This window comes from Aedes albopictus, unplaced genomic scaffold, assembly GCF_035046485.1.
Source record: "Aedes albopictus strain Foshan unplaced genomic scaffold, AalbF5 HiC_scaffold_58, whole genome shotgun sequence".
Lineage (NCBI taxonomy): Eukaryota > Metazoa > Arthropoda > Insecta > Diptera > Culicidae > Aedes > Aedes albopictus.
The window spans coordinates 15,543-34,153 of NW_026917398.1; the positions used below are offsets into that span (position 1 = coordinate 15,543).

At 41.7% G+C, this 18,611-nt stretch overlaps 1 protein-coding gene across 2 annotated transcripts in view; it reads right to left on the reverse strand.

Moving 5' to 3' along the window:
* Positions 1 to 18,611, reverse strand: part of LOC115260692 (beta-1,4-mannosyltransferase egh) — an 86,487-nt gene that overhangs the window by 11,341 nt on the left and 56,535 nt on the right. Inside the window, exon 1 of one of the 2 annotated variants that reach the window (XM_029861895.2) lies at positions 5,913 to 6,697. The exons of the other annotated variant lie outside the window; for it this stretch is intronic. The gene's annotated coding sequence lies outside the window, so the exon portion shown is untranslated. Of the gene's footprint in view, positions 1 to 5,912; positions 6,698 to 18,611 lie in introns of those variants that run through there. 2 annotated transcript variants of the gene reach the window in all.

Consider the following 18,611-nt stretch of genomic DNA (forward strand, 5'->3'; position numbering starts at 1 on the left):
GAAGTAAGGATCGCAAACGCATACCAAAGTCGTGACAGAGTTATGAAAGCAACTCTCGACAAAGTGAGTATAATTTATATTACTCGCGTGGGAAGTCGCCTTCATAGCTCTCTCACGATTTTGGTGTGCGATCCTTACTTTATTAAGCAAATTTTTAAATAAAACTACAATGTAAATGTCTTTCATACACTGTTTTTTTTTATAGCATGCAACAGGAAGTTAGTGTAACTCTTTGCAAGTAAGTGTTCCCATCACTGCCTCCCAGAAGTTCTTCTAGAGGCTTTCACGATATGTTTCCAAAGTTTCTTACTGGATTCTTACCAGAGATCTTTCTAAAATGTATCCAAGTTGCTTTAAGAGTTTCTATTAGTAGTTTCCCGAAATGGCTTTCCAACAGTTTATTTATTATTTTTTATTTCTTTGCGAGATTTCCGCAGAAGGTCTAATAGGTTTAAAGAGTTCCTTCTGAAACTCTTAATATTTTCTCTCGGGATTACCTATGAGGTAGATCATAAGGCGCTTTACAAAAAAAACTTCTGGAAATATCTCTAGAAGAACTCCGGGAGCAACTAATGGAGCATGCAGAATCCTGGGACAATTACCGGTAGGGGTTCCGAGAAGAACTCTGGGAATAATTCTAGGTAAATCTAAAACAAATCTCAGACCGATCACTACAAGAAATATTGCAAACAACTATTTACGAGAAAAAGCCTAGAAATCCTCTGAAAGAAATCGCGGGAAAAGCTCCATGACAAATATAAGCAAGAGATCCCGCAAAAATCCCAAAAAAAATTCTGGAAAAAATCCTGGGAAAAAATCTTGGAACAAAGTCTAGTCACTTGAAGTGCAAATTTTCGGTAATACCAATCCGTGTGGTCAAATTACTACCGTGTGCAGCATAGTTGTCCCATGTTAATAGGGATTCCCATAGAACATGGGACAACTATGCTGCACACGGCAGATTATGAAATTCAAATAACTCAACGTACATATGTACAGATGGGTAAATTATTGGTTAAATTGGGGAAAAATCCACAGCTTAGGTGAGATTTGAACTCACGACCCTTATTCGCTAGACAAGTGCTTTACCAACTAAGCTACCGAGCCAATTAATGACCCGGAAACTTAGTTGTCATAAGGTTCAATTCTAATCTCATCGATCTATATCATCTTCCCCTAAACCGCAAATATAACCATCTCTGTTGTACATATGTACGAAGAGCGAAAGCGATTTGTTTATTGTTTGAAACTGTTTGCCTATCGTACAGGCAACGCTTCCTCAACGACTTGTAGAGGAAGAACAATGCTACCTGGAAGCAGTGTTGAGAATACTCACTTGCAAGAGTGATACTCACTTGGTTCTATCTCAGTCCAGAAGCATATCAAAAAATGATGTTTGAAGGGCTTTTAGATTGTAGTTTAATCTAAAAGTTTGCCGAATAAAGTAAAGATCGCAGACGCATACCAAAGTTGTGAGAGAGCTGTAAGTACGGGGTGAGTAAAACTCGTGCAATTCATACTCACCTTGTGCTCACAGCTCTCTCACGGTTTTGGTATGCGTTTGCAACCTTTACTTTATTCTGAAAACTTTTAGATTAAACTACAATCTAAAAGTCCTTCAAGCACCACTTTTTGATAGCATGCTTCTGGACTGAGATAGAAGCAAGTGAGTATTCCCAACACTGCCTGGAAGGCGATTAAGGACAAACGTTTTGCAATCCCGCTCCAACATTGCATCGAAACTTCAGACGCACAAATCTCAAGAAGCAAGCTTCAAACAACAATGTATTTCATTATTCTGTTCTTGCTCACTTGTAATTAGCTTAAAATAAAAAGCTCAGGTGCACTGGTTTTGTTTACGAAGAGATTTGTGCCTTCGAAATCGTGAATAGGTGCCAAACTCGGCCATTGTGGCGGCCATTTTGGGACTCTAACAAGTCTGTCCTTAAACGCGTCGTTCGCATTCTATTTGATACGACGGGTAACTACGTAGAGGTAGATGCTCGAAAACGACTCACTTGAAGTGCAAATTTTCGGTAATACCAATCCGTGTGGTCAAATTATGAAATTCAAATAACTCAACGTATATATGTACAGATGGGTAAATTATTGGTTAAATTGGGAAAAAATCCACAGCTCAGGTGAGATTTGAACTCACGACCCTTATTCGCTAGACAAGTGCTTTACCAACTAAGCTACCGAGCCAATTAATGACCCGGCAACTTAGTTGTCATAAGGTTCAATTCTAATCTCATCGATCTATATCATCTTCCCCTAAACTCAGTATTACCGAAAATTTGCACTTCAAGTGAGTCGTTTTCGAGCATCTACCTCTACGTAGTTACCCGTCGTATCAAATAGAATGCGAACGACGCGTTTGATCGCCTTCCAGGTAGCATTGTTCTTCCTCTACAAGTGGTTGAGGAAGCGTTGCCTGTACGATAGGCAAACAGTTTCAAACAATATACAAATCGCTTTCGCTCTTCGTACATATGTACAACAGAGATGGTTATATTTGCGGTTTAGGGGAAGATGATATAGATCGATGAGATTAGAATTGAACCTTATGACAACTAAGTTTCCGGGTCATTAATTGGCTCGGTAGCTTAGTTGGTAAAGCACTTGTCTAGCGAATAAGGGTCGTGAGTTCAAATCTCACCTGAGCTGTGGATTTTTTCCCAATTTAACCAATAATTTACCCATCTGTACATATGTACGTTGAGTTATTTGAATTTCATAACAAAGTCTAGATTGATTCCCGAAAAAGTTCCCAGGAAAAACATTCCGTGAGACTTATTACAAGGAATCTTCTAAGAGAGTCCCGAGAGAAATCTCAGGGGAAACTTCAAGAGAAATCCTTGTTAAAATATTCCGGAAGAAACTCTAGAAGAACTTACTTACGTACTTTTAGACCTGAGTACCCATGGTGGTGCAGAGGGCCGAATTTAAAGAAAGGTTGTGGGCGATTGCCCCCTGACAAGAATTATCCTCTCATTGATAGGTTTCCACTTCATAAGCGCTGCGTGGGCGTGAGCATTGAGCAGGAAATCGAATCCACGGTGGCGAGAAGCGTGTTCACCTCGTTGGCCAGAATATAGCAGAATTTGGCCCAACGCACTTCGCTCAGTCCTACGGCATGCTTCATTGGCGCTAGTTGTGCCAGTTTACATTCCAAGTTCAAATTCGTGTCCGCTGTTTTACACTAAAAGTCGTTGCCGTTGAATCAGTTCGTAATCTTTCATTTTCGGTTTCTGCAACGGTTTTTGGGTTTCGAGAGCAGTAGATTGTTGTTGGCCTAAGGTCCCCTATCCACCGTGGTGGGGCTGCCACCTTAGGTATAGCTTCCGCTAGAGGAGCATTTCGCTGGATGCCAGAACAGACGCTGTTTGAGCCGCACCTCCTTGGTGAACAGACGCTCGGGACGTACCTGCTCAATCTAGCTGAAGTCAGAAGGACAACAGTGCCCAGGCTGCACTACCAGATAAGCACATAACTCTTAACTGGTGGTCTTTATCATAGCTTGACCCGTTGAAGCATAAGATAGGAACATGTGAGGATAAGAGCTATGTTGGACGCTCTCCTTATTGACTCACAATTTTGCAGCCTGAACCCTAGAAAAAGCTCACACAAATTTCATGAAAGAATTACAAGAGGTACTTCGGTGGAAATCCCACAAGGAACTCTGGGAGCAATATAGGAAAAACCTCTGGAAGGAATCCCGAGAGGAAATCCTGCAGAAAGTTCGCGAACAATTTCTGAAGAAATCCTTGAGGGAAATTTGGTAGAAATCCCATGAATAACCCCTGTAAACACTTTGGGAGAAATCCCGGAAAGAACTCCTGGAGAAATCCCGATAGAAACATCAGAAGCAAACACAGAAAATCAAATCATCACGTGGGAAATTCCGCAACAACATCCGAGAAATATATTAAAAGTAAATGAATTCCAGTAGAAATCCTGGGAGAAATCTGACGCTTTCTTTGGGCGAAACACTAGAGGAATTCCATGAAAAATCACGCGAGGGGATCAGGGAGCAATACTGGGAAAACATCAGGAAGGATTTCTGGAAAAAGAATGCCGGTAGGGAATCCGGAACAACCTCGGGAATGAATTCAAGAATACTAAAAAAACGCAATAAAAAAATGAAAATTGACAAATATACATTTGCACAAAGGCGTTTTGCATTAAAATCAACATTATTTATTACTAGAGACGCAACTCCAAACCAAACCAAACCATATTTGTTAAACCATTGAGTTTTCTGAGTAATGTTTTCAAATAATCCTAAAAATATCTAGAAAACTATTCCATGATGAGCATGATTCAATGTTTCTTTATTCCTCAAAGCTTTACTTTATCTTAAGTGTAGTGATTGAGGCGACAATTGCCGATCGTCATCTCAACCATTCACACTACCTCTAAAGCGATTTTTTACAGAAACGTTCAATTGTAGTTATGTTATGTCTGCAGCTTATACTTAAGTAAACTTGTCATACCATCGAAATATGGTAAACAGTTTTTAAGACATTCTATTTGGCAGTATTGCGATATGTGGGTATTGGTCTAATTTTGTCCCCTGCTTGCAATTGTTGTTTCAGCTTAACCCATTTGTTTCGTAAGGGAAATGATTTCACCTTTCCTGGATTAGTAATTGACCAAAATAAATTATACACAGCATACGCATTTCGATAAATTCACGTGCAGGCCTCTTATCTTGGTTTCGCTTATCACCGTATACCCAACTGGACGTTAAACCCCCATAGGCCAAGAATCGAATGGCCAGTGTGACGCATTGGTGATTATGTGTACATGATAAAAGCGTCCATCCATAGCAGTACAACTGTAGGTACAACCTAGCTCTAGCTAGACAGTTCAAGTTACTGCACCTTAAATATAATCAAAGTTGGTGATGCACTGCCTTCTTTTTCTACAGCCACTCCCCCAATTTTATATGCCGTAATTTCGAGTGAAATTATGATTTAATTACCCTCCCATTTCCATTTGTAAGGAATAAAGTTTTCTTTATATTCATCACACCAAGACCAAACGCTTTCAGCAAGATTTTGCTAAATTTTCTCGAGCTACAGGGTCCAGCAAAATTTTTTGCTGAACTTTCGTCAAAACTTGCTGAATTCTTTTCTTTTCTAGTGCTTGCATAGCCAGTATTGAAAAGCATCCTGGAAATACCAAAAATACTAGCGGATATGATACAAATTTCGGCAAAATACATACAATGTACAGTGTAAAAGGTATGTACATTGTATGAAAAGCAACTTTTTTGTGCGAATTTCTAATTTCGCTAAGAAGAATCCGAGATTCAGAGAGATTACGTACAGTCAATCAGCACTCAGCAGTAGCAAATAAGAATTATCCAAGAGACTTGTGTACATTTCGTAAAAAGTATCATCCAGACTTATAGCCACCAAATACTTAGACCCCTTATAACAATCATGCGGCATGAAACCGTATTGATTACATCCTATCTGACCTCGAACTTGAATGATTTGACGAAGAAGATAACGTGGGCCCAGTAACAACCGGAATATATTGCTACGTCTACAGCATTTAGCGATCCCCGATTGCAACACACTGTTTTCTGTTGTTATTTAGTCTAACCGCAGATTCATCACTCATTCAGTAGGTATACTGGCAAACCGGTTTGTATACGAATAACAATGCAGTTGTGGAGTGACCTACGCGGTTTTGCATATTTCTTCGACTGATAGAACACCATTTTTCGAGATGATGCAGCTGACTGAAAAAAAACAGTGCCTTTTGCCAGCATCACTATTACATCACAGTTGATATCAGTTGATTGCCTTTGCACAATTTTGCTAGGATCCCATCAGTAACGCGATAAAGCTTTGCGTGAATATCGATAGCACTGCACCAAAAATAAAACACTTCATTACCTTCACGAACCAGTCCCAACAGCTGATGCAGTGACGGAGGAAGAGGACTGCCTTCTATCGGGTGCGTAGCGTAGGTACGTAAATCACTGTCAGGGTAACTTTGTAAACCTGACACCTGCTCCCGGTTTCCACACTACTCTAGACCCGGCTAGTTGTCCTTCACAGTAATACTGCAAACAACTTGCAAGTTAACTCTGGCGGCGGCGGCCAAACTCGAACCCGTATTTCACTTTCATGCACTTGTTCGTTTCTCCCCCACAGACCTACTTTACTCCATATGAAGAATAAATGGCCGTGCGGTGGTATATCCTGTCGTCCGTCTCGTCGGCTCGACAGGCTGTGCCTATGCAGATGATGATGGACGGACGGTGCAGGGATTTCTACTACACACTATAGAAATGCCTGCAGTTCTCGCGCACGCGTCTTCTTACTTTCGATTATGCAATACACGGTCTGACGATGTCTCGTATATGCCAGCAATCGTCGCGTCGTGTCGTCGTCGTCGTCACCGTCGTTGTCGCTAGCGGGCAGCCGTATCAACACTGATGGGCTTCAAACGGCGATATCAACCCTCTACCTCCACTACTGACTGTGCTGCACAGTAGGTGTTCTGCTATCTTGATTCTCACCAACCGCACAGTGTACGTCTACTACTAGCTGTGTGTAGAAGTGTAGATATAGGCAAATGCCAACCGCGCGATGATAGACGACACCCAGAGAGGCGCGAACGATTGGGTCGAGCAGCGTGACAACCCTGACCGACGACGGTACGACTTACACTAAGCCTTTTGCCCGCACGCTGCTGTACTCATCTAGTGTGGTCGCCGCCGCCAGTGCGGCAACAGAACCCGGTCGCGTTATCAGACTTCACTTCCCCTTGTAACGCCGCGGCACCACCACCGGTGGTGCCGTTCAGCGCCATCCCTAAGAAAGCGAATGATTACTTTTTACGCTTCTTACGGGAAGGAAGTAATTTTACTTAAGAACAAGAGCACTAAAAAAATGAACTCGATGCATCGAAACTTTGTGGTTTCCAAGTAGGGCTGAATACCGTTACGTGGGGTAACAATGATCAGTTGCATCATTCGCATGATATTCAATCATGTCCCCTGTTCTCCAGGCCTTATTAGTAGCGAACCATATCCACACATCTGTGTGGACTTACCACCTTTGACACCGAAATGTGACCGAGCACCGGGACAAACGGATTGCTTAAGCAGAGTAAGCCTAGGCGTGGCGGCGACCCAGCAGTGGGCTCTGCTGGGCCCATCAAAAAATCCACACTTCCGGAAGCAACTCTGTACAAGCGATCTGGGACCGCTTTCAAAGTGTCACAGTCCAGCGAGGAGTGCCTCGGGCACTGATCTTGCTGTGTAATTGGTAACTTAGACGATACACGCTTATATGTAACTATGCACAAGTGAGCTGGTAGCGACGGCATTCTATCCTCTTAGTAAGGTCGGGTGACACTGACTTGAAACGGCGGATGGGCTCATGTCGATGCTGCTGTCTTCCGTCCCATAAAACCGTGGCGTGGTCTTAAAGTACGTTCTTGACCTGTACTCAGCTTAGGCAACCAACAGAGTGGAAAATAGGCAGCGTCAATGAAATTTACATTCACCGCGTGAAGAGTTGCCTTCACAGCTCGCTCACGACTTTGGTATACATTTGCGACCCCAATGTTATTCGGCAAACTTTCAGATAAAACTACAAGGATAAATTCATCCATACATTGTTTTTTGATAGCATGCTTCTGAACTGAGATAATAGCAAATGAATGTAAATCTTTGCAAATGAATGGTCGCAACCTTGGAAATAGGTTTAGATGAACACTCCTGTTAGCGCTGATCCGGTTCTGAACTCTCAGTCCCCATAGGGGACTGTGTCAACCCTCGGGTGGCCTCCCTGCTTGCGTAGATAACCACCGGGATCATTGGCGACCACTTTATAGCGGGATAGCGGCTCTAAGAGGGATCCAACAGAAATGACGACTGCTACTAAATCCATGAACAACCTTGTGTTCTAGAATGGAGAAGCAGAGGGAATGGCGTTGAACCCGTTCGCGCGAAGAGGACTGGCGAGATCGCCACTGCGAGGAGCGCCGCACCGACCGAAGAAGCGCAGATGACCGGCGCGGACCTTACGCGGGCGCTGAACCGCAACAGGAGCGCGCTACCAAAGATGTCGGTAGTTGCCGAACAGCTGGCTGAGCTGATCGGCTACACGAGCGCGCGGGCGGACTACCATCAGCATGTACCAGGAACAAGGCCTGCTGGAGCTCTGCAAATCGTTGACTCTGGCCAAGAAGGAGTATCATCTCCTGATCGAGGAACGAAGTGCGGCAGACGCGAGCAAGGAGAAGCGGACCACCCAAACGGACAGCTGCTTCTTTGCCGAGAACGCGACGATGCAGAACGAAACCATGCAGCTCGCTGGAGCCGTAGCGGAGGGTTCAAACCGCCCTTCGGCTCGAGCTGCATGGTCGAAACCTGCAGAGGAGACGCGGCCCAAGAAGCGCTCGGCAGAGACGGGCGAAAAGCCAAAAAGGAAGAAGGGGACGGCCAGCGCGAGTAACCAGGCTACCAAGTTGGTTGCGTAACGAACCAAGCCCCTAAGAGGAACCGGACCAAGGGAAAGAGAACCCTTGGATTACAATCGGAAAGAAGAAGGTTGTGAGAAAAGTGAAGTCAGCCCCAAACGCGAACGGAGCGACTCGCTGGTCTCCAAAACCAAGGCAGACACGTACACCGAGGCGCTGAAGGTCATGCGAGGCGAAAATCGTCTATCACCGCTGGGCGCGGATGTAAAAAGCATCCGGCGCACCAGGACTGGAGAGATGATGCTAGTGCTGAAGAAAGAGGCGGCCAAGAAAGGCACCTCCTACAAAGCACTAGATCAAGAGGTACTGGACAAAACAGTGCAGGTAAGAACACTAACGGCGGAGGTGACTATCCAGTGTAAAAACCATGACGAGATCATCGACGCAGAAGAGCTCGCAGCTGCACTTCAACAGCAGTGCGAGGTAGATGTACCAAATGTATCGATCCGCCTGCGAAAGGGCCCGTAAGGCACGCAGATCGCGCGGTCAAGCTCCCCGTAGGGGAGGTGAACAAGGCGACTGCAGTCGGCAAGCTCGAGGTAGGCTGGTCAGTGTGCCTGCTCAACATATACGGAGCGTGTGAAGGCCCCGACAGGAGCAAACTCTACAGGAAGTGTGGAGTGAAAGGCCACATCTCCAAGGAGTGCAACTCGGTACCAAAACGCCTGATTTGCACGGCGAACAAGGGTCACACGACGAGCGGGCGAGGAGATCGAACCGACCGACGATATTGCAGATTACACAGCTAAACCTGAACCACTGTGCAGCCGCACAACAGTTGCTGTGGCAATCAATCTCGTAGTCAAGTACAGACATCGCACTACTATCGGACCTAGAGCGTATCGCTCCTGATAACAGGAACTGGGTAACAGATCAGGCCAAATAATATCCACGTTGCACGAGGGCTTCTCAATAGCGAAGATCAACAGGGTGTACTAACTGCAGTTGTTATGCTCCCTCCAGGTGGCCGATAGACCAGTTCTCGTCTATGCTGGTTTCGCTATCAAGCGCACTAGTGGGATTGAGTTCCGTGGTCAGCGGTGGAGACTTCAACGCCTGAGCGATTAAGTGGGGTAGCCGCTTGATTAACGCGAGAGGCTGGGCTCCACTCGAAGCTATGACTAGATTGAACGTAGATGTCGCAAACGTAGGCGACAAAAAAACCTACAGTAGGAACGGTGCAGAATCCTAGGGTCTAAGCTCCAGCTCTGACTGGAGGGTCGACGATGGATACACGCACAGTGACCATCTGACGATGTGATACAGGGTGAAACACGGAGGAAGACGGCCACAGCCGAAGGTATTTGGCCGCCATCGGAGATCGCTGACCTCGCGCTTCGACAAGCCGGCATTTGTGGAGCGTTTGCTTAGAATAACATCGACGATCTATCAAGCGATGATCTAGTCGGAACCCTCAGCCGTGCATGTGACGCCCCAATGCCAAGGCGATCCTTACCTAGAAATGGACGCAAACCGGTATACTAGTGATGTCCAGAAATCGCAGAACTCCGCGCATCCTATCTAATAGCTAGAAGGAGGAAGAGTTTGCATCCATGAGAGTAGAATGGTACGAAGTGAGGCCTACAGGGCGGCTAAACTGGCACTGAACAAAGAGATTAAGGCACGTAAGCGGGCGTGCTTCGAAAGTCTCTGCCAGGCGGCCAATATGACCCTTTGGGGTGATACCTACCTAGAGTAGTCATGGCCAAAACGAAGGCCGCATCAGCACTCCCAGAACGTTCCTCCGAGATGCTGCAAAAGATCGTGGAAACGTTGTTCCCGTGCCACCATACAAGACCATGGGCCCCCGTTCCCTATAGCCAAACCACTCAAAGTGAGGTCGCCCCAGTGAAAAACAACGAGCATATCGCAATAGCGAAGTCGCTTAACTTGCACAAGGTTCCGAGTCCGGACGGTATCTCGTCAGTAGCCATCAAGACGGCCATCGAGGCTAGCCCTGACATGTTCAGAATGGCTGTGCAGATGTGCCTGAACAGAGGCGAATTTCCGAAGATTTGTTCTATTACCCAAACCCGGGAAGACACCTGGCGACCCATCGGCCCTTCTGTACAGCACCGGAAAACTGTTGGAATGGATCATTCTGTCAAGGCTGATGGTCTATACCGAAGAATCCCGATGACTCTGGCCTCCCGGATAACCAGTTTGGCTTTCTGAAGGGTCGATCAACGGTGGACGCTATTAGGACTGTAACCAAAACGGCCAAAATAGTGCTCCAAAAGAAGCAAACTGGATTCCGCTATTGCGCGGTTGTCACGCTGGACGTAAAGTCTCGTTATATTCTGTGATACATTTTACAAAATGAAACTTCATCATTTTTAGCAGTTTTGTTGGGCAGTTGCACTAAGCACACTAGTTGTTTTATGGGAAGAACACCTCAGGTTGTTCTGCTCTAGCCTTTTATGGTGCAAGACTTAATACCCCTCATGCTGTTCATTGAATGTCTTAAAATGGATGCGTTAGTGTACTTTTGCTCGAATTTGGAAGCCTCAGATAAAACAAGTTATTCTCCACTGAAGTGAGCTGCGATTACATTTGCACAATTTTTTGCCGCCTGTTGCCACCAATCGTACAACCGTCAAACAACGCTGATTACACTACTTTGGCTGATTCTGATTGGGTGCGCGCTGCCGGCGCGGTGGTTATCAGACACGACTCAACACAACAACAACAACAACAACAACAGCAGCGACGATAATGACATCGCCGGCCAAGTCCAAGACATGACTCATCTTTATATGGTAGCGTCGTCTTTAACCGTTTACACTCATGGCCTTTATTTGTGATGAATTATTATTCGCCGGTAAGGAAACTCTACGACACGAAAACAAAACAGCTGATTCACTGCACTTGAACAAAGTATACAATGAGACTAGCGCTGTAAATAGAAAAATTGCTCAGATTCGTCGAATTGCAGCTCAGGAGACAACAACTTGAAGTTTGATAAATGAACAATCAAACCATCGGTTAACTTTCCAAAACATACTTATAGCATAGAAAAGTATGTTGGGTCAATAATAATTTAGCCGTCCAATTCCTCATATTTCCAGAACCTATATAGAACAGATTTGTAAAAGATTTGTGTAAATAAAAAATAGGAGAGTACTTTATTTTGACATCAAAATTTTTAAACATGGTTTGAAATAAGTAGTACCGTAAAACGGGGTATCTTTGATAATGCGGGTAACATTGAAAGTGCGGCAGGCATTGTGTAGTTTGTCTTATAACTATGATTCCTTCAACCAATTAAGAAAAAGGCAAACGTAAATTTATTCTATACATATGAAAGTTTATCTTAGACGTATTTTCATTGAAACCTAGTTTATATACAACTTTTTGGAAAAAAAATGAAAATTATTGATATTTTTGTCATTTGTCATCTCCTTCAAACAATCTGCTATACGGCTTCGTTACAACTATTTTTTCAATGAATGGACTCTTATTCTCGATTTATTCATCATAGCCGATTCCGAATCTGGTTTTGAATCTCTTAACAAAGTGTGTTTTTACGAAATGGAAGCAATTTTGTATATTGGGACAAAAATCTCCATACATTGATAAACGCCTAAAAGTATGCAATGCCCTTGTAATTTCATGTAGATAAATATGTGTTGTTGAAAATTTGTTAATAAAACATTAAAAAACTACCCAAAAAAAGAAAAACTCACCATGAATAGTATGTAATCATATGTTGATGTACCGTTAAGCATATATTTTTACAAAGATAATGATTTTGATAGCTAAATTCATTGTATTTTGCACTCAGTACTCCACAAACTCATTTTTATATGCAGAATTTAGTAAAAAATCAATGTTTTGATATAAAAATTCTATCTGATATATTCCACAAGCCTTCTCCCACCATGTTCATAATCCTAAGATTTCAATCTGTGATTATTTTTTGAGATTTGATGTGTTTTTTAGGGAATTATCAAAGTTACCCCAAAATGACAATCTGATTCTCGCTCATCTTCTTCTTCTTCTTTATGGCTCGACGTCCCCACTGGGACTTGGCCTGCCTCGCTTCAACTTAGTGTTCTTTGAGCACTTCCACAGTTACACAAGTTTACAAAATAAAACGAAAGTCGTGAACTTCTGTCAACGACCAAAATTTTTGAAGCACAATTTAGTGCTGATTTCGAAACCGACCTTCAAAAAATTTAAAGTAGAACAGTTTTTGAGTTTTAGCTCAATATCGAGTTTTGTAACTTTTCAAAATATGTAATTTACTAAAATTCAAATATATTGCGTTTTGTTCAACCAATTTTAAATCTTTTTCCATAAATTGAAAGCTGAATACAATACCATTTGATCATCTGAATACAGATTTTGCGTCAGATTGATGAAATTCAAGATATTGGCGAGTTTTAGGGACGATCTTCTTAAATTTTAGCAAAATTCCCAAAATTTTTTGAAGAAATGTATTTTTTTCAATAAGAAAAAAACAACCTAAAAATTCTTTCTCGACGTTTATTTGACATATCATATGTAGGCGAGTTACAGTAAAAATTTCAGCTCAATCGGAGCAATGATTACGGAGAATGAGATGTTTGAAGTGAGCGACTTTGCTTAAAAATAGAACAAAAATCGATTTCAAATCATCAACCTTGTATGGAAAGTCGAAAAATTTTCCGCTCTACTGTAATTTTTTTCCTTCGCGTTTTCGAACTCAGGGCATGATTCTACACCAAAAATGATCATGAGCTTACCGAGTTCAAAAATGCTGTAAACTAGTGTTATTAACCTTCCAGGACGCGCGCCATCAAACAACCGAAACTGCACCGCGCTCGCCCTGTATACGAAAAGCGAGGTTTTTTGGCAGTGTTGTACTTTTTACAACAGCGCGCGCGCTGAAGGGTTAATTGAAGGGCTTTCTTTGCCTGCCATTGCATGAATTTGTATATTGTGAGGCAAGTACAATGATACGCTATGCCCAGGGAATCGAGAAAATTTTCCCGACCGGAACGGGAATCGAACCCGCCGTCTCCGGATTGGCGATCTATAGCCTGAACCACTAGGCTAACTGGAGACCCTCGCTCATATGAAAAACTAAAAGTTACCCAAAATATTTCAGATTATCGAATATTCCAATTGCAATTGATAACTGACACCCCAGTACTTGTTTTAAAAATATAAAACTCGGAAAAATACTGTTACATGTAAAAATATTGAGAAAATTCGCTGAAAAACTATCAAAATTACCCCATTTTACGGTACAGATTTAAGTGTACAAAATACTACTGATATGCGTGAAACCAACAAAAATTTTGAATTATTCTTTAATTTTTTTTTTATAGAAAGGAATACATATAAAAAAATGTCAAAATGCAATGCTCCCAGCATATTTAACTCAAACATAAAGAAGAAAATATTTAAAGTTCTAACAAGTGCAAAATTTCATTTTGTACTGTTTAGGTATTGATGTTATACAAACATCAAGGACTCGTTGGTAAACCACGTAAACTTTTAGAGGAGAAGCGGGAGGAGTCTGACCAAATTCTACGCGTCTGAGAGCCTCAAATTTTGTCAATGCCTAAGCAATATTTTTTAGTACTCTATTGTAGGTTTTTTTTTTCAGTATCTTCACATATACTGATAAGATCTCGAAGCTAAAGCCACCTCATGCAAAATTCCATCATTCAAAGTGACAGCGCTTTCTATTTAGAGAACGAACTGATAACACACTGTAATGGCATTCCGAGTGCATGTGACGTTTGAATGGTAGGCACACTTAACGGTCACACAGCGCAGCGAACTTCCCTATCGAAGCAAGTGCATGATTCACACAGAGTTCACGAGTGCCACCACAATCGAGCCGATTGCGCTGTTTAAGTACATCAGGCGCTAGCCATAGAGCTTGAAAAATCGTTCTCATGAAATATTAATCTAGAGAGAGAGTCACTGGCATTCTGGAAAATTGCCCCGTCGTCAATAATGAGTCCCATGATATGTCCTTGCGTAATTGTCGAATGTTGCTCAACTGGGGCACCACCAGTTTATATCAACCGGGAGGCAAAGCGTCACTATCCGGCCCGCTTTGCCGGACGAACAATTGGTTTGGTTAGCCATCGAATTACACCCATCATTATCGTAGGTTATAATGAGAAACAGGAGATTGCCTAACAGCCCCTATCAGAGATCGCAGTGCGAGTCGGGTGGTGGTGGTGGTTGTTGTTGCTATCTGTGACCGTTGAACGGATATTGCTTTAATCTACGCTTTTATTGAACCGAAGCCGAAGATGGGAGGTTTTAGACGTCACGAGCAGCGATAGGCAATGTTTTTGAATGGATATTATCGTTATCGATAACATTTATGGATTGTTTTTTTTTTTTGTAAAACATGATATTTTCGCAATCTGAAGTGGAGTTGAAAACTATGCGGCTTGTGTTCGTTTTTTTTTACGTTTAGGTGTTCAATATTAGGTATTATCTGAATTTCATTGGTAACAAGATACACATTTGAAACTTTTTTAAATTTTATTCAAGTCAAGCGTTAATTATTAATTTTACGAAATATTTTTCAAATTTTAATTGTTGGGATTAATTGAAAATTTCTTGAAGAAGTTGATGAGGTTTCAGTCACCAAACATTCAATATAGGGGGTCTCCAGTTAGCATAGTGGTTAAGGCTATGGATCGCCAATCCGGAGATGGCGAATTCGGTTCCCGTTCCGGTCGAGAAAATTTTCTCGACTCTCTGGGAATACAAATTTATTTAATGGCATGCAAAGAAAGCCCTTCAATTAATAACTGTGGAAGCGCTCAAAGAACACTTAAGTTGAAGAAAGGCAGGCCAAGTCTCTGTGGGAACGTCGATCCATAAAGAAGAATGTTTTCTTCATTTATTATAGCTCAAATTTTAAAGAAATTCGTAGAACAAAATTGAATTTGAAAACCTGAAATCCCCAATTTACTCCCATTCAAAGCAAACAAAAAAAATCAAGCGCAGAACAATTTTGTCCACTTCAGTTCACATAACATACCGATGACACAATAATTAAATTGATGGTACAGTGAAATGGTGACATAACCGAATCAGAGAACGAATTTCAAATCAATGGAACAATTGTAGCTACTGCTATCGCCGTCAACAACTTGCCCTCTCGACTGCTTCATGGCAGCTTGCAGCATCTTTAGGGGTTAATAAACGATAGAGTGAGCTCCTATAAGGAAATTGAACTACAATGTTCACGACACTTGACATTGTATTGATATTGATGAATAATGTTTGTGTAGGCTTTTACTATTTTGGTAACACTTGTTTGACGACACTAATACAGTACAAGAACCGGCCAATAACTAACTAATAGGACATCCGATTTAAATTCGGCCTACAGAAAAAAAAATGTAGGCGTAGCTAGTCATTGTCTCGGAGTGGCAGGGCCAATCTAACCCTCTCAGATAGGGAATCGCGCTACTTGGGCGGTGGCTTCTATATTCGTCTGTTTTCCACTATAACTCAGTCAATCTTGAACCAATTGACACAATTCTTGGAATGCGGTGAGATAGGTATAGTATCTACCCGTGTACAAAATTTCAAGTCAATCGGTTCAAAATTGACCGAGTTACAGTGGAAAACAGAAGAAAATAACAGACGAAGAAAACCACCGCCCAAGTAGCGCGATACCCTACTTGGGAAATATTACAGTACTCACCAAAGGCTTACAGCAAAGCAACGATCAGCTAAACGAATTGCTGAATGTTCAGCAATATTTTGCTGCAATCCAGTACAACCTTGAGCCCGGTCAGCACAAATTGCTGGATGTTTCAGAAAATTGTGCTGAAACTCAGCAATGTGTGTTGCTTTCAGCATTGCAAAAATCAGCAAATTTTGCTAATTATCGGCAAAAATTGTTTAGGGATGGTTGGTTGTGTCGACATTTTTGCACAGTAAAGGGCATGTATGTTTTTAATTTATCAACAATAAAGCTCAGATTGACATTAATACCGCTAATCGGTTGATTTTTGAGAATCGATTTTTCGACATGAGAGATTCGTTGATGTCCCATCGAAGTAACACGAAACACTGAAGCATCTCCTGCCGCACCTTCCTTATAACCTCCAGTTTCTAAAATTCTCGGTCGTGTGAAGGAATGGCCAAGCATTCACAATGCATTCCAAAATACGATCGAGAAGGATGTCTCTCTATCGTCAATTGGCAAGTATAATTATGTGCTTTCGGTATTCACCAAGGAAGCTAGAACATTGGTGAAGTCAACTGAAGTGACGACGGTTTGAGAAGATGATGAACAGTTTTTTTTTTTTTGAATCCTAAACTATTAACCGGGAATCATAGGGACCGTGCACAAATTACGTCACGCTTTTAGGGGGATGAGAGGGATGAGTCATGTTCAAGAGAGCTTGTCCATTATCCGTTCAAATGCAATTATTTAAACAACATGAATCAAAAATTCAAAATTAATCCTTTTGCAATAAAATCTTCTACAGCTCTTCTTGTATGCTAGGCGAATGGTGAAAAAAATATATTACACCAAAATATGATTAATGGTACGCTATAAAGAGGCTGTCCATTTATTACGTAAGGCAATTTTCATGGTTTTTCGACACCCCCACCCCCCCTTGTAAGATTTTTTGTATGAGAACCCAAATATTTTTGTATGTCGCGTAAGATTTCTCCTTTACGAAAAGATCTTGGACCGACCGGGAATCGAACCCGTCACCCTCAGCATGGTCATGCTGAATACCCGTGCGTTTACCGCCTCGGCTATATGGGCCCTTACATGCGATATGCGGCTATATGGGCCCCTGTTTCTGTTATGCGATTACATTCGTTATACATTGTGTGTGTTGTTGTAGCACGATTAGAGTTGCTCCGTTGCGCTGCCGTTTAATTTCTGCTGCTGTATTGGATAAAGCTTATCCGCATCAGTTAAAAGCAACCAGGTTTATTACAATATTATTCTACGTGTAACTGGATAAAAAATAGAATCGATTCGATTATCATCGCCCAACCGCCATCTATTGTGTTCGTCATCGTCGTCGTCGTCGTCGTCGAAAAGGAGAAAGAAAAGGTTTGTGTGCGTTGCTCTCTTCCGATTAAAGCCGAACAACTCTACACAATCTGCCACGACTTTTGTACCGTCAAACGGGGTTACTTGCAACAGCGGTGTAACTTACAACACGATGACATGCATTAAATGTAAACTATTTTTTCATAATAATGAAAGCTTGTATGCTCCACCATTTCGATTAACAAAATTATGTCTACCAAAGAGCGTTTTAGTGAAAAAAATCAGATTTGTTTCATTGTTTATTGTTCAGCTACACTGTTAAAACGGTTTGCTCATTTTATGCCATAAAAACAAGTAAAATCGTGCTTTACCTCTCTCATATAGTAAGTGCGATAAGTCTGATGATCTTGCTTGCAGTTAGGGTACCTAATAGTAAGCTTAGCTGAACGATTAAAGTTTGATAAACTTATCGAATAAGTAATGTAAAAAATCATAATCATATTCGACAACCACTATGGGGTAATTTGCAACAGTTGAAATTAATAAAACTTTCTATAATTTATTTTCATTTCACGATATTTCGGATAGAAATAATAGAAATGAAACATTTATTGATTACGTGACGGATTCATTTTCAAATAAAGTCAATTCAATTTCACCATTTTAATGCACGTGACTTTCAAACATTGTTAAAGCCTTCCATACTTTGTAACTTCATTTATGTTTCACCTTGACGAAAGTTTAATTCAGTTCATGAACGTTCTAAAACAATCTCCAACATGTATTCTGAACCTAGATGGAGTAAATTATTTCAATAGAATGCCCAAATTGACGGCTTAAAACTATATAAATAGTTGAATGGGTGTTAAAATAACGTTATTTTAGCTGAAGTAGCCAAACACCACTTCGAATAGAAAATTACCTAAAAATGACTCACTTTACCTTTCCAACAAGTTACATTAAACATTGTTGACATTTCAAAGCATTATTCATGCATTACATCAAAAACTTATTATATGACTAAGAACTAGAATGTTTGTGCAATTTAGTGATAGCTAACTAAGCTTCATGTCATGTGTTGCAAGTTACCCCACATATGGGGTAACTTGCA